The following is a 15,123-nucleotide window of genomic DNA, read 5'->3' on the forward strand; positions in this document are numbered from 1 at the left end:
AGCCTTACTGCGTTTAGAGCTGGACTTTTGTCAGGCGCGGAAATCAATCTTTGCGAGGGTTACTTTTCTGAGTCTGGAACTAGGCCGTTGTCGACCGCGAAAATCATCATGAGGGTCACACTTCTGTCCCCGGAGCTGAACTGTTCACGTATTTTACCAACACTAACGTCATTTCACCCACTAGACTGCGATTGGTTTAAAGCAATCTCGCCATGCAATGTCCACCAATGGCAACAGCCTCCTGGTTAGACGAGAAGCAATACCGAACCCATTGTTCTTGTCGTTTTGGTTTCACTATTCCTAGGAGCGTTGCTCAACACTCGAAACTAAATACGCAGATGCGTTCCTTGAAATCAAACACACTTTCGTTCTACGCCTAATCTTTACGTGACGAAAAATAATCGGCCATAGCTTGCTCCACACATTCGAGGGAAACAGTGAAATTCCCTGCACTTTTTTTGACACCAAGGTGTAGTGCCGGTACATCCCGTGTCAGGCTGATGTAAGGACCAAGTAGACAGAGTTCGAGTTCTGTAGACTCAATACATACCTGCCTGCTGCTTTCAACGTTCATTTGATTGGTTAGCACCAGAGATGTGCGTCTACGCGTAAACAACGATAGTCTACATTCTACACGTAGACTATTTTATACGCGTAGGTCATCTTTGTAAACAACATGGCGAAAGGTGATAACTTAACAAAGGGCGCCGTGGAATTAAAAGAAAATTTTACTGTGTATCAGTTGCTGATGTGTGAAGAGTAGTTTTCATACTTTTTCTTCCAAATTCGGACAATTTCTCATCTAGAAAGGAACCTAATATAGGAAATATTCTAGTGTTTTATGGGGAAAAGACCACTCTTGCCTCACGACTGCCATCTGTTGTTGTTTTTTGCATTCTATTTATCTTCTTCCATAGTTGATGATAGAAGAGAAGATAAATTTTGTTGTAAATATAATTCTTCTCATTTCGTTAGAAACCAATATAGTTGAAAATGTCACTTTCCTTTCATGAAAGCCTTGAAAATTAATTTTAATGCACTTTAGATTACGTAGTCTATGTAAACTACAACCCAATGTAATATACGCGTAGATTACGTGTAGACAACGCATGTAGACGTAAACTTATAGTCTACGGCACATCACTGGTTAGCACCCACCACACTGTACACAGATCCAGAACGTATATACCCTGTCTCAGCTATCTCTGGAGCAAGTCTGCGCATTGCATCAGAGAAGGGAGGAAATCGAGTGGGCAAAGTGAAGCAGTACACGCTACTGTGATGGCTCGTAACCGCAGTCGCTTTTCCCGTCCACACAATCCCCTTCCCTCTCACGCGTTCATTGGTCTTGTGGCACTACTTGCACACAGACTTGCTTTCGTTTACCTGCTCCAGAGATACTTGGAACAGGGTACAGTGCAAACGGTGCAGACATCAAATACACTAAGTGACACCAAACCTAGACACGTGAGTGCAAGGAGAGTCAGAAAATGCACCAAACTAGACCAGCTAATGATGAACACACATACACACGACGCACCACACAAACCCAACAGAGGATTATACTGGTTGTGGGATCTTGTTGGAGAGCCTAGTTAACCTGTCCGAAAATAGTTCCTGGAGCAGTACCTTGAAGAGAGAGATAAATTGGTATTTAACCCCTTACGTTTCATATTATATCACATGATGAGCATTGGTTTGATCTGATGCTAAGATATTAGTCGCTGCTGATTTATAGATTTCGCTCATTAGTAACATATCAGAATCAGTTTATTGACTTGCCCTGCAGTGCGATGTTACTCTATATTCCTTTCCCGGATTCTCTGAAGTAAGAGAACGCGAACGCGTTCTGTGCGCATGTTGAAGGGTGTGCGCCTCGTCCAATGAACTCGCGGAGGGGAGGTGCATCCACGGGAGGGGGCTCATTCGCGGTCCAGTAGTTCCGTAGTAAACATGTCAGCTCGAAAGTCTATGGGAACTCTGCATTCAGGAGAGCGCCTCATAGTGTTGAATGTGTTCGAGAACAACTTGTTTGAAAAGTTTAAAACACATGGCTTTGTTTTCTTCACAAATGTTTAAAACAAAGTATTTGAAACATGTTTTTCATACTTGTTTAAAACTCATTTTTAACATGATGTTTCATAGTTTGTGGTTATTTGCATGTTTTTTTGAAAATGTATGTTTAAATTTGTTTTAATTTTTTTTTCAGTTCTTCGGAGCATCAAAAGACAAATAAACGTGCAATATTATTTGTCATTTGTGTAAAACAAAACACTGGCCATTGTTAAGAATAAAAGAAGAAATTGGCAGCAGAAAGAGTTTTGCTTTACGGCCGTTACACCGCGCAGCACTTCGTTGTTTTCATCCCGCACCCTTCCCCACCTAGTCTGGCTGCGCACAAGCTTTCCCCTCTGCGCGTCGCTACTCCAGAGAATCCGGAAAAGCAGTATAGCCCTACTAGGATATGCTAGAGAGCAATTATACGAGAAACGTTTTTAGAAGCTATATCGGGTGGAGCTACGGTGAGCGTGTCCTTCGCGACCAGCCAATGGCAGGAGTGCAACGTTGTACAGTTAGGAAACTGCGGCGCGCAAGTTAAACGCCATGTTCTGTATTTTTCTTGCGCGCAAGAAGTTTTCATAAAACTTGCCACTTTAAGGTTCATCATAAGATGGGACACGACATTTTGAACCTGACTGTCCAAGTCCCATGAATTTCCGTCGCCTACAGCAGGAGGTATGGTTTCTCGAAGAAACACGGGAAACAACATGTCTCTACACACACAATATTGACCCTTTTGTTTTCCTTGTGTTCCGTCTGTTTTTTTTTCGTTGCCGTGTTGACTCCGGTGAGTTGTAGTGTCTTGGTAAAGCTATGGGTGTCAAATTAGGCTGAACATACACAATGACCTTTCATTGTCGTGGGCGTTCACGAACATTGCGAGTCATTTAAGTCAGTTTGAGTTCAGAGTTTTCATATCAAGGGCAGTGTAAGATAAGTTTACTCGTACGCCACGAAGAACAGTTGTGAGAGGATTCAATACAGCCCTTACTGATTGATTGATTGACTTTATTTATTTTACTTCGCTTTCCTGCTACTTTTGGCTAATCGCAAAGATGAGAATGAGTGATGATATGATGAAATTGATGAAGGGACACTTAAAAAAACCTTTGTCCGGGCCGGGTTTCGAACCCGGGAACCCTGGCCTTGTAGCGCGTGGTGTACTACAGCTCTTATGTTCGATAGTTGTGCAATAGTGTGTGTTCTGTGAGTGTTATTAAATAATGTCGCACCGGTCTCCATCTTTGCAATTAGCCAAAAGTGACAGAAAAGCGAAGTAAAATAAATCAAATCAAATTAATAATGTCGCTCATGAAATCTAGTACCATTTGTACAGGCATCAAGGGTAAAATATTACGTTCACAAGACATAAATCTTAGTTTTAAAGAGAATTCTTACTTCACGGAATTGGCGTCGTAACAAGTGCGTGCTGAAACTGTTCCTCAGAGTCGTGAACTTCGCGTATTATATAAGAGGGTAAAATATCTACCACAGAAATCGGCGAACCCTATTCAAATCTCCTGGGAAACATGCCAGAAAACAGAAACGAGAGTGATGATGATGATAGCCTTGTAGTTCCTCTATAATAAATACCTTCAAACTTCTTTCAGATACGAGTTTATCTTATATGCTGCAGTGATATGATATAAGCCTGTGTAGAATTCTTCACTATATATTTCATTGTACTCAAATATCACGTGCATTCATTATGTATAAAAAGTTAAATATTGGAAACAACGAATTCTCTGTGTTCCCCTTCCGCTAGCAGTTGGTTTGGCAACAGCGTAAGAGCGCTGGATGCGTATTGGTTGAACTCATGTTCCTTCTAAAAGCGTACGCCATTATAGTTCCCAAGATCGCCGATAGAGTACGCGTGTTATAAATTTTATACTTTCCATTAAGTGAACGAGGAATTGAAGAGAAAATGAATGATTTATGTATTCAGGGTTAAGGAATAAAGGAATAAATAAAACAAATAATATTATCAAAATTATAAATTCACTAATTTCTTGGAGAAATTTTAAACTGTCTTATCGCACAACATTAATGTCAAGAAATAAAAATATTATGAGAGAAAGAGAAAGAAAGGTTTGTGTTTGTAGAGTGAGTTTTGAATCATTGGATAATTTTCTTTCAGAATTAAATGTTTGTGTGCAGGAAGAAATTACTGAAATTTACGAGGTGTTTATTTATTTTAAAACGTCGTAATTTTCTAACTAATGTATCTTAAACGAATGTAGCATTGAACGATTTCCTACAAACTCTTATACACACTTTTATGCGTAGTAAAACATTATCCATGTGGGGATCAGTGAAACGTAGCATAGCACCGTCTACTGCAACAGCGTAATCCACGCGAAACATGTGACTGGCAGATCATGTGAAGCAGGTTTGTCAGCTACTTGTTTCCAGATTGTTGGAGCTATATAGCTGGCATATACAGGGTGTCCCGTAAGTCTGGGCCCATAGGAGTTTTCAACAGAAAGGCCCAACCTCCGCGTTACTTGCTTAGAGTGCAACATAAAGTTAACGCACAGTTTCCCGTATTGTACCCAGAGGATGAATGAAGTGGCCTCCAAGGAACCCAGACCTCACTCCGCTCATTTTGGTTTTATAGGGCCACCTAAAAACCATGGTGCACAAGGTTTACATTCAGACAATTTTCATTCTTAAAGAATGCGCCAGCAAATTTCCATACGGTGTTGCATAAGAGAAGATTTCGTCTTCAACTGTGTCTGTAATACAAGGTTTTTCACTCGCTCTCGGGCTCCTGATTTTCGCTTACTCGTACGAACGTGTGCTTTCAGTCTGAGTTCTTGGCCCTGCTGTTGTGACCCACCTGAAAGTGGTTCGTGTTTGTTCGGGTTCGGTTGAAAGTTCGTGCTTACAATCAGTGGTTCGTGACTATAGTACAGTAACAAATAAGTACGGTAGGAATCGGTGGAATAGCATGTGATTTCTTCTGTGGCATTCTGAAAGAAAAAGGTCTTTTGCAACAAGCCACGGACTATCATGGAACTAACTGCAAGACAGCATTCGGCGGTAAATTAACGCTGTGACTCCTGATGTGTTGGTGGCTACTTTCTGTAACGTGGAGAGGCGTGTGCAGGCAGCATTGATGCTAATGGTGACCACTTCCAACACTCGCTGTGTTGTCACCATGCTTTTCAAGGTATATGTCCGTAGCAAATTTCATTACAAAATTACCAATAGTTCGATATTTGTAAGCGAAAATGAGGGGTCAAGAGCGAGTGTAACACCCTGTACAGTGGCGGACACTTTGAACAAACTCTGTAATTTTGCCTGTTTCTCCAATCCGTCCAGACTTATGGGACACCTTGTATGTTATAACTAGACCTCGGATTTTTAGGTTCTAAAACGTGTGCTTGTAGGTTCCTAAAATAGGCTCTAAAAATAAAAAAGGTTCTAAAAACCCTAAAATAGGCTCTAAAAATAAAAAAGGTTCTAAAAACCCTAAAATAGGCTCTAAAATAAAAAAGTTCTAAAAACCCTAAAATAGGCTCTAAAATAAAAAAGGTTCTAAAAACCCTAAAATAGGCTCTAAAAATAAAAAAGGTTCTAAAAACCCTAAAATAGGCTCTAAAAATAAAAAAAGGTTCTAAAAACCCTAAAATAGGCTCTAAAAATAAAAAAGGTTCTAAAAACCCTAAAATAGGCTCTAAAATAAAAAAGGTTCTAAAAACCCTAAAATAGACTCTAAAAATAAAAAAAGGTTCTAAAAACCCTAAAATAGGCTCTAAAATAAAAAGGTTCTAACAACCCTAAAATAGGCTCTAAGATAAAAAAGGTCTAAAAACCCTAAAATATGCTCTAAAAATAAAAAAGGTTCTAAAAACCCTAAAATAGGCTCTAAAATAAAAAAGGTTCTAAAAACCCTAAAATAGGCTCTAAAATAAAAAAGGTTCTAAAAACCCTAAAATAGGCTCTAAAATAAAAAAGTTGTAAAAACCCTAAAATAGGCTCTAAAAATAAAAAAGGTTCTAAAAACCCTAAAATAGGCTCTAAAATAAAAAGGTTCTAAAAACCCTAAAATAGGCTCCAAAAATAAAAAAAGTTCTAAAAACCCTAAAATAGGCTCTAAAATAAAAAAGTTCTTAAAACCCTAAAATAGGCTCTAAAATAAAAAAAGGTTCTAAAAACCCTAAAATAGGCTCTAAAAATAAAAAAAGTTCTAAAAACCCTAAAATAGGCTCCAAAAATAAAAAAAAGGTTCTAAAAACCCTAAAATAGGCTCTAAAATAAAAAGGTTCTAAAAACCCTAAAATAGGCTCTAAAAATAAAAAAGGTTCTAAAAACCCTAAAATAGCCTCTAAAAATAAAAAAAGGTTCAAAAAACCCTAAAATAGGCTCTAAAAATAAAAAGGTTCTAAAAACCCTAAAATAGGCTCTAAAATATAAAAGGTTCTAAAAACCCTAAAATAGGCTCTAAAAATAAAAAGGTTCTAAAAACCCTAAAATAGGCTCTAAAAATAAAAAAGGTTCTAAAAACCCTAAAATAGGCTCTAAAAATAAAAAAAATTAAAAACCCTAAAATAGGCTCTAAAATATAAAAGGTTCTAAAAACCCTAAAATAGGCTCTAAAATAAAAAGGTTCTAAAAACCCTAAAATAGGCTCTAAAAATAAAAAAGGTTCTAAAAACCCTAAAATAGGCTCTAAAAATAAAAAAGGTTCTAAAAACCCTAAAATAGGCTCTAAAAATAAAAAAGGTTCTAAAAACCCTAAAATAGGCTCTAAAATATAAAAGGTTCTAAAAACCCTAAAATAGGCTCTAAAAATAAAAAGGTTCTAAAAACCCTAAAATAGGCTCTAAGAATAAAAAAGGTTCTAAAAACCCTAAAATAGGCTCTAAAAATAAAAAAAGTTTCTAAAAACCCTAAAATAGGCACTAAAATAAAAAAGGTTCTAAAAACCCTAAAATAGGCTCTGAAAATAAAATTACTGAAAAATGCTATAGTCACCGGCATTGAAAATGGGACACCTATATCCTGAAATAAGCAATATCTTGCATAATGTTACGTGTATGGCCTAACCATACGGCGATGGCAGAACTTACCATTGGAAATTTGCTATTAAAATCCACTCTTCACCGTATAGTTAGGCAACAATCTTTTTTCATGTTATCCACAGTCGAACTCCGCAATTTTGTCTGTGAGGATCATCTTATAGGTTGAAAATAATCTTTCATCAAAAACATTGCCAGTGGTGCAAACGTCAATGCTGAAATGTTAGTTTGCAAGGCGAGAATGCCACAAAGCACCGAAGTGACGCGAAAGTGAGCAAGACCACACAGATCAGACCACTTTGGATTGTACAGGTAACAGTGGCACCAGATATTTTGCTTTGTTTAGAGCTTTGAAAAATCACCATGAACTTGGAGGAAGGGAAATCGACAGAGAGTATGTTTCAAACACGTTCGTCATTGAATTTCTTCATGAGCAAACAAAGCAAATGCCTCCGTTTGGCATAAAAATCCTGTAAAAACCTTAAAAATATATAAAAACCTAATAAAAGGTTTGATTTAGGCGCTTAAATTTAAAATAGGTTCTAACAAGCCAAATAGTTTTTTTTAGCCACTATAAAAGTTAACGAAACGCTGACAAAACTTATTATTTCTTACATACCTGTAAAGGAAAAAATAGGTTACAAACCTAAAATCCTAGATCTAGTTATTACTGATTACCAACAATTATCCAAACTTCCAGCGATATGGAGCTAGTTAAGATAGAATGATGTTTTGCAATAATATCTTCATTCTTAAAAATCTTTAAAATGCCGTTAAAGCGGATGATTAACAGAAACATACTTACAAAACTGTGTAAATAATATTACATGTAGCTGTTGTACCAAAGAGAATCGAGATCCTTGTTTAACAAATTGAAAATACTTTAATGTACTATTATAATTACTAAAGTACCCAGACTTGAAAGTTACCTGATTTTTTTCCTCTTAGTGGCAGGCAAGGTTTTTTTGTAGTACAGGGAAAATGGGCAAGAATAACTTTTTTGTTGTTCAAAATCAGTGCTGCCATCTGAGAGGCATTTCTGCCACTATTATTTGAAATTTTCAGTTTCTTTACTTAATAATCGTGAGTTAACTATGACTGAGCTGAAAGGAAATTGAGTGTGAGCTGACATTTCGTTTGAAGAGCCGGGGGGGGGGGGGCGTCCATCATTCAACAGCGATAGTAAAATACGTAAGATTTCTGTATTTTTAGTTTGCGAAAATAGTAGATTTTGTACGTACATAAGGATTTCATAGATATCAGAATCCACTTTTAGTGAAAGTACATTAATCTAGTAATCATTTAATAGTGCTTATTAGGCTCTAAGGAAGGAAAAGAAAGGAAACAACATATATGTACAGATGGTGTGAAGCTCATACGAAAGGAAATGTTATATGTAAACTGCAAACACGCTTGAATTTATCTTGATTTACAATTTTTATAGGGAAATAGCAAACATATTGTGTAGGAAAATATACAAAATACTAATCATGTTAAACTGTAAATAATGTCTTTATCATTAAACTGTAAATAAACATGGTAGCTGACATTTGCATTAAAAAAGTGCCAAAATTCAGATACGAAGGGTTAAAAAAAAATATTTCAAGTTACAATTATAGAGTACATCCAAAATGTTTTATTTTCATTGTAAAAGAGATACTGAAATTATGTATTATAGTTTCATTAACACACTCAACATACATTTCCATAGTAAGCTCATATATGTAGCATCAGAAACAGAACAATTTATATTTACATAAAATGTTATGTTTGTTTTAATAAAACTGTTCAAATATTTTACAGAGGTATTTAGCAGAAAAAGCCTTCTATAAAAAATACATATCTATGTTGATTGATTTGTTGTTTTAAGTCCACTTTATGCACAGTAAGGCTAATTGGGACTGGACCTACAGTTTAAAGTGGGATCCGAACAACTTGTGCCCCCACCGGGTATCAAACCCGGGACCCCTTGATTACAAGGCGACGACGCTACCACTACGCCATCGGGAAGGCCCACATATCTATGTGTATGGTGCCAAAAACCACACCAGCAATTTTAAGCGTGTTTTTTAAAATAAATCCAACAAATCGATATAAATAAAAAGAATCAACAAAAATGATTTTTTTCATAAAAATAGTTATTTTTATTCACCCTGCTCAGCAATATGTTTTAGACAAGGGTTCCTCAACCGCCAGGTACTGACGTAAAATAAAAATATACCTGGCCTTAGAAATTCTCCTGAAATTCTATTATAATTTTCAGCAGCACTTTCCTTCGACAAATATTTTCTAGTTGAAATATTCTGATTAACTGGACATTTTTCAAAATTGAAAATGCAGAAAGTGGTAGAAAAGCGTCGTAAAATAGATCAACCAAATCAATCTTATAATATTGATCTATCTTAGACCAAGATATTGCGAGAGGGAGTTTTATGAACCTAACTCTCTACCACGGACAGGAATTATGGAGTTGCAATTATTCGCTTAAACCGTAAGATGATAAAGGAACACAATTTTACCTCCAGCGTTAATCTCTCTTCTCACGTTCGTAATTTATTTACAGCCTCCTCTCTACCGCGGATTTACAGGAGATGAGGAGGGCGAAAAGTGTAAACGAAAATCAAGGGCAGCTTAAAATTATATAAAGGGAATCTGGAGGGAGTGGAAAATGTCACACAAGCCTTTAAAAGCAGAAATTTGATTAGCAGAATTAAGGTTGCAAAAACTAATTTAAACTTGACTAAAATTGGCTTAAAGTTTAGTCTCACGTAATAATTAAACGCTTCCCTACGACAATGATACTTGTTTAACATCGGATGTCTGGAGAATATCCTACGAGCAAAGTAAGATTAAATCTCTAGCATACAGGGTGTGAACTAAGAAGACCGTCGTGACGGAGTGATTACCACAGCGAGCTACGATGCCAGGCCCTGAGGTTGAATTCTGGCCTGGGCATTTTTGTGAGTATCTCTTCATCAATTTCATAATATTATCACTCATTGTCATCGTTGAGATGAGTTAAGAGAGGCAGAAAATATTCGTAATTAAGAGAAGTAACGATCAATGCTTAAACTTGTAAAACCTTTGTCAAGATATTTTTCTTATTTTTTAATCTAAATTAAAGAAAGCATATGCAGAATTTTTAACTTGAGGCTGGTATTTGAACTTAAAAACATTCTAATCGACGCACTGCTGATAATGGACAATTGCGATTGAAACTTCACAAATGATTTTACTTGATAACATTATATTTCAATCACTGCTTTGAGTTCAGTACTGTTTTCGTTACTGTGCTTTAAGCGCCATCTCAGATGTGTCCCTATAAACGAGTTGAGTGGTGTTATGCTTGGTGAAGACAGATGTTGCCTGTTCAACAAATCCATGGATTGCGCTCCCACCACTAGCGACGCGTACGGACACAATCGGAACATCACTTTTTTGACGCGCCTCGTATATATATCAAAAGAACTAACGATTTCTGAGGAAATGGATATTTATATATAAAAAACATAGCAGAAAGTACAAGGATAATATTACATTTGTATAAAAGTAAGGCATCAAGGGTTCGAATCGCTCCATAATATGACCGGACTAGACTAGTATGTGTGTGAATAATTTTTACCAAAGGAAAAACGATCTCTTGAATAAATCTTCAATTAAAACTCAATGGCAGTTGTTACACAGCCACTTTTCACGGTATAGGAGAAAGTGGAGAAAGTCTTTTCAACTGTTTGTCAAAGCATTTCCACTGCACATTTCTCCTTCGTGCCAGCTAATGAAGAACGGTGGATAAAGAAGAGAAAAATTCGAAAGTTGGATGCGGTTTCGTAACTTCGCCTGAGGTTGCAACCATTGTGATAAAGAGAGACGGCTCAGCGATGACTGCGGGCATATACAGGACGCACATAGGATGTAATGAGACAGCCATTCAGGAGAAGTTTTCCAGTGGACCTCAGCCTTCTTTGCGGCAATATATCTTTCTCTGGTTCCGAGCTCCGACAGCCAGAAGGAAATTAATTTTCATATTCGAGGAGTTAATGAAAGAAGTCTGAAAGGCGAACCCTGCAAGTTTTTTTCTTTCACTTTTCAATGTACTCGACAGATAACCAGAGGGTGTAACTTTTGAACATTAAGAAAGGAGGACAAAAAAGAATAATTTCTGGGTAAAGTGGGATTGTGGTAATGAAAATTGCCCGAGGTAATATTTCCCAACCACCTTCCTAATTGCTCTGGTTCATTACCTTTAAGCTCTATTACGTTTGCACATCCATCTACGTAATCAGGCGGTTTCGTAAGTTTTATTCAGGTATAATTCAACAAATCAGTTGAACTTTGAAACAATATTACAATACATAAACAGGGCAAAGATTTTGATAATGTTTTATATCTACGTAATTTCCTGGTCACGTGGTACAGTGACTACGAAAACGTCGGATCACACTGTAGGCCCAGTCCCGATTAGCCTTTCTGTGCATAACATGGACTTAATATAACAATAATTCAATTCAATGTGGTGAATTTAATATTGAACTGGGTTTACACAATCCTGACAGAGCTTACCTTACACACGGCTGCATTTGTGCTGCCACCTAGAATCCTTGATGTGAACTAATTTACACACTTATTATGAAAATGTTCCACTCTTTGAGGAATTTTCCACAATTAATTCAAATTTATGCCAAATTTATTTATTTATTCAAAATTATGTCATAATATTCTGTTGGATTTTGTAGGACATTTATACCGGAATTCCAGGTTGTTGCTTTTCATTTCCGATGAGATACCAGTGCGACGTAACAAAACAAGGTGTGTTTAATATCAAATTATTATTTAACATATAAGCGTGGTAGTTTTTAATTATACCCAGTAACATTCTCTACCATGATTCTCTTTTGTTTGCTTCTTATTCAATTTTGATGCTATAGTGAATTAGTGTAGTTTCACATAGGGTGTCCCGAGTGGGACTGACAGTTTTTAAAAGTTTATTATTTTAATATGGTAAAGAGTAGCTACAAACAAACATTTTGAAGGCAAACTCATCAAGTTTTATTGGAAGCAGTTACAGCTCAGTATAGCTCCACATGAGCTCTTTGTTGTACGGAGAATGTCCAGCCTGTATCCAATCTCCCTCCACGTGTTCTGTAGCATCTGAGGGATTACAGATGCAAGAGCATTCCGAATACGGTCCTGTAGTTCTTGTAGATCATCTATTTTTTGGCCAGAATACACCATGCCTTTGATATACCCTCAAAGAAAGAAGTCGAGAGTGGGTAACATCAATCTTCTGCAGAATGTCTTTTCGGCTTGTCATCTGGCTTAATTTCGTGCAACAACTGCGCCTTGTATGCTTACAAGCGTAACTTGTTGTGCACAACTTCATGAACAGTGGACCTTGGAATTCCGAGCTACCTGCTCGCCTCCCGTATTGACTTCCTTAGGCTACCCGTGCTTTTTCTGCAACGAAGCCATTTTTGTTTGAGCGACACTAGCGCCGCCACCGCCAGTTGCAAATGCATGAAAGTTTGCTGAACCAAACTCACAAATGTACTATTGCTTTTGAAATGCTTTGTCAACAAAGAGCTCGGTTTGTTGAAATGTAATTACCATTTAAAAACTGTCCGTTACAATCCGGACACCCTATCCTTTCACTTCAAGATTTCATCTATGAATAAACTTATGGTTCATATTAACTATTTTTGACTGAAGTATTTGAACACGTAGTTCATGAAGCACATAGTTTAGAATCTGATTTTAGATATTTTAGAATGTGTCCACACAATCCACAGGAAAGTTGCTTAATGGAAACTCCAAAGTCATATGAATTCGCTATGACACGTGCCCATGCAATTATTTTTGTCTGGCGTTGGGCCCCATGAAGCACGAGGGCTTGGGTGTGTGTCCTAGTTACCCTACCATAGGGCTAGTAGCTCTGTGCATAACCAGAAAACTATGTAGCTCGCAAGTAAGATGGTCCCCGAAATAAGGTGCACTATTCGATTCCTTAATTTTAATCTCGCAAGCCATAGTGTGTGTCGCCATCGAAGGTCTCGGGTTCGAGTCCTGACCTGGGTATGGATGTTCGTTCATTCATCTATTTTATGTGATCATCACTCATCCTCATCACCGCGATTCGTTAGAAGTCGTAAGAAAGCGCCTCTAAGTAACAAACACACACACACTATATAGCAACTCATGTAGTTATACGTGATAAACTGCTCAAATATGCAGCTTTCAAAGGTACAGTTTTGGAGTGTGTGATCTAAGATGGTAATTTTTCCTATAAAATCCTTGCAAAAGGCGACCTTCTATGCAATTTTTCTGAACTTGTCAACTTTCAAACGAGGCCTCATGTAATGTTAATTAAAAAGTATTCTGTGCTGGTTTTATCTTCTCACTGCGGAAATTCGTCACTTTATAGAAACACTCTATATAAATGCGTAAAACGTAATAATGAATAATTTATAGTGTAATAACTCTAAGACTCAGAATATTCTATTTGTGTCAATATATTACATAATGATATAACGTATTATTTTTTATAGTGCTGCCATCTATTAACCACTTGTGTCGTTAAAGTCAGTGGTTTTCATTGATTTGCTTTAAAACTTCGCTTTTCTGCTACTTGTAGTTAATCGCGAAGATGGGGATGAGTAATGATATTATGAAATTGATGAATGGATGCTCACAAACATCCATGCTCAGGCCGGGATTTGAACCGGGACCCTTGACGTCGTAACGCAATGTGCTAACCACTCCGCCACGGAGTCAGTAGCGTCAAACATAGATTCTGTGCCAGAGAAAAAGCAGTGTCCTTTAGTTTCACGAAACACAGGGACGCCTCGACAAAAAACTTCTCTGCACACCTGAACAAATTCAACACACAGGTGTTTAGGTTTGGTTTTATTTGGTGTTTTAAGTCCACTTTATGCACAGTAAGGCTAATCGGGACTGGACCTACAGTTTAAAGTGGGATCCGAACCACTATGTGCCTCCACCGGGTATCGAACCCGAGACCCCTTGATTACAAGGCAACGACGCTACCACTGCGCCATCGGGGAGGCCCACATAGGTGTTTAGGAAAATATGGATGCTTAAAAATAGAAAAGTATATTCTTGTCTTGACTCCGTTCACATTTTTCTTATGAATATTGTCGATACTTGAAAGGCTAACAAATAATTCTATAAGAGGTTCTCTGTTTTGGATTTAGCTACATTAGTTTACGGAGTCAGATAAGGAAAATCGTTAGAAAATATGTTGAATAATACTTATCTCTTTTTTAAAACTTTAGGGCTTATGATTTTCCAACACGTAAATAAAACCCCTTCCTTCACGTTATTTCCACATGGTATGAAAAGAACTTCAATCCATGACAAGGCTTCCTTATCGAAGTGCTTTGGGTAATGGATGTCTTATTTCGATAGTGTGATAATAAGAGGGTGCCAACTTCATATAAATATTGGGGAAGGGGTAATATTCACAACAATAATGTTCTTGTGTATAATGTATATACGTACTTCTTGAGGAATTTGGGTGGCAGAAAGGGTCTTGCCTCACACGTCAGCGCGTATGGTATGTATTGTCAGTAAATGAAACTTTTTCCAAGAATTTAAAAGCGATATTAACAAGATCAGAATTCCTTCGTATTAAATTTGTTTTGCCTGAATTACTTTACACGATCATGTAAAAGTATTTGTTTTCCCAGGCGCTATGTACAAGGTCCGCCCATAAAGAAACCGAACTGTAAAAAAAAATAGAACTAAACCAAATAAAAAAGGTACCGTATTCTGGCAACACTGCTAAACTTCCCGTCAGTGCATGTTTCAACCTGTTACAGGCAGTCGGTATCGGGGCAAGCGTGCGTCAGATGCAGGTCGTGTACAGGCGGCGTACAAATTACGCGCACCAAGATGGAGCAACGTTACAGCATAAAGTTTTGTTACAAATTGGGTAAATCGTTTACCGAAACGTTACAGATGATACGGGCAGTGTATGGTGAGATGAAACCTGGTGTTTACAATATGACCCCCAAAACAAAAA

Source organism: Lepisma saccharinum, chromosome 23 (assembly GCF_977018435.1).
Source record: "Lepisma saccharinum chromosome 23, izLepSacc3.1, whole genome shotgun sequence".
Taxonomy (NCBI): domain Eukaryota; kingdom Metazoa; phylum Arthropoda; class Insecta; order Zygentoma; family Lepismatidae; genus Lepisma; species Lepisma saccharinum.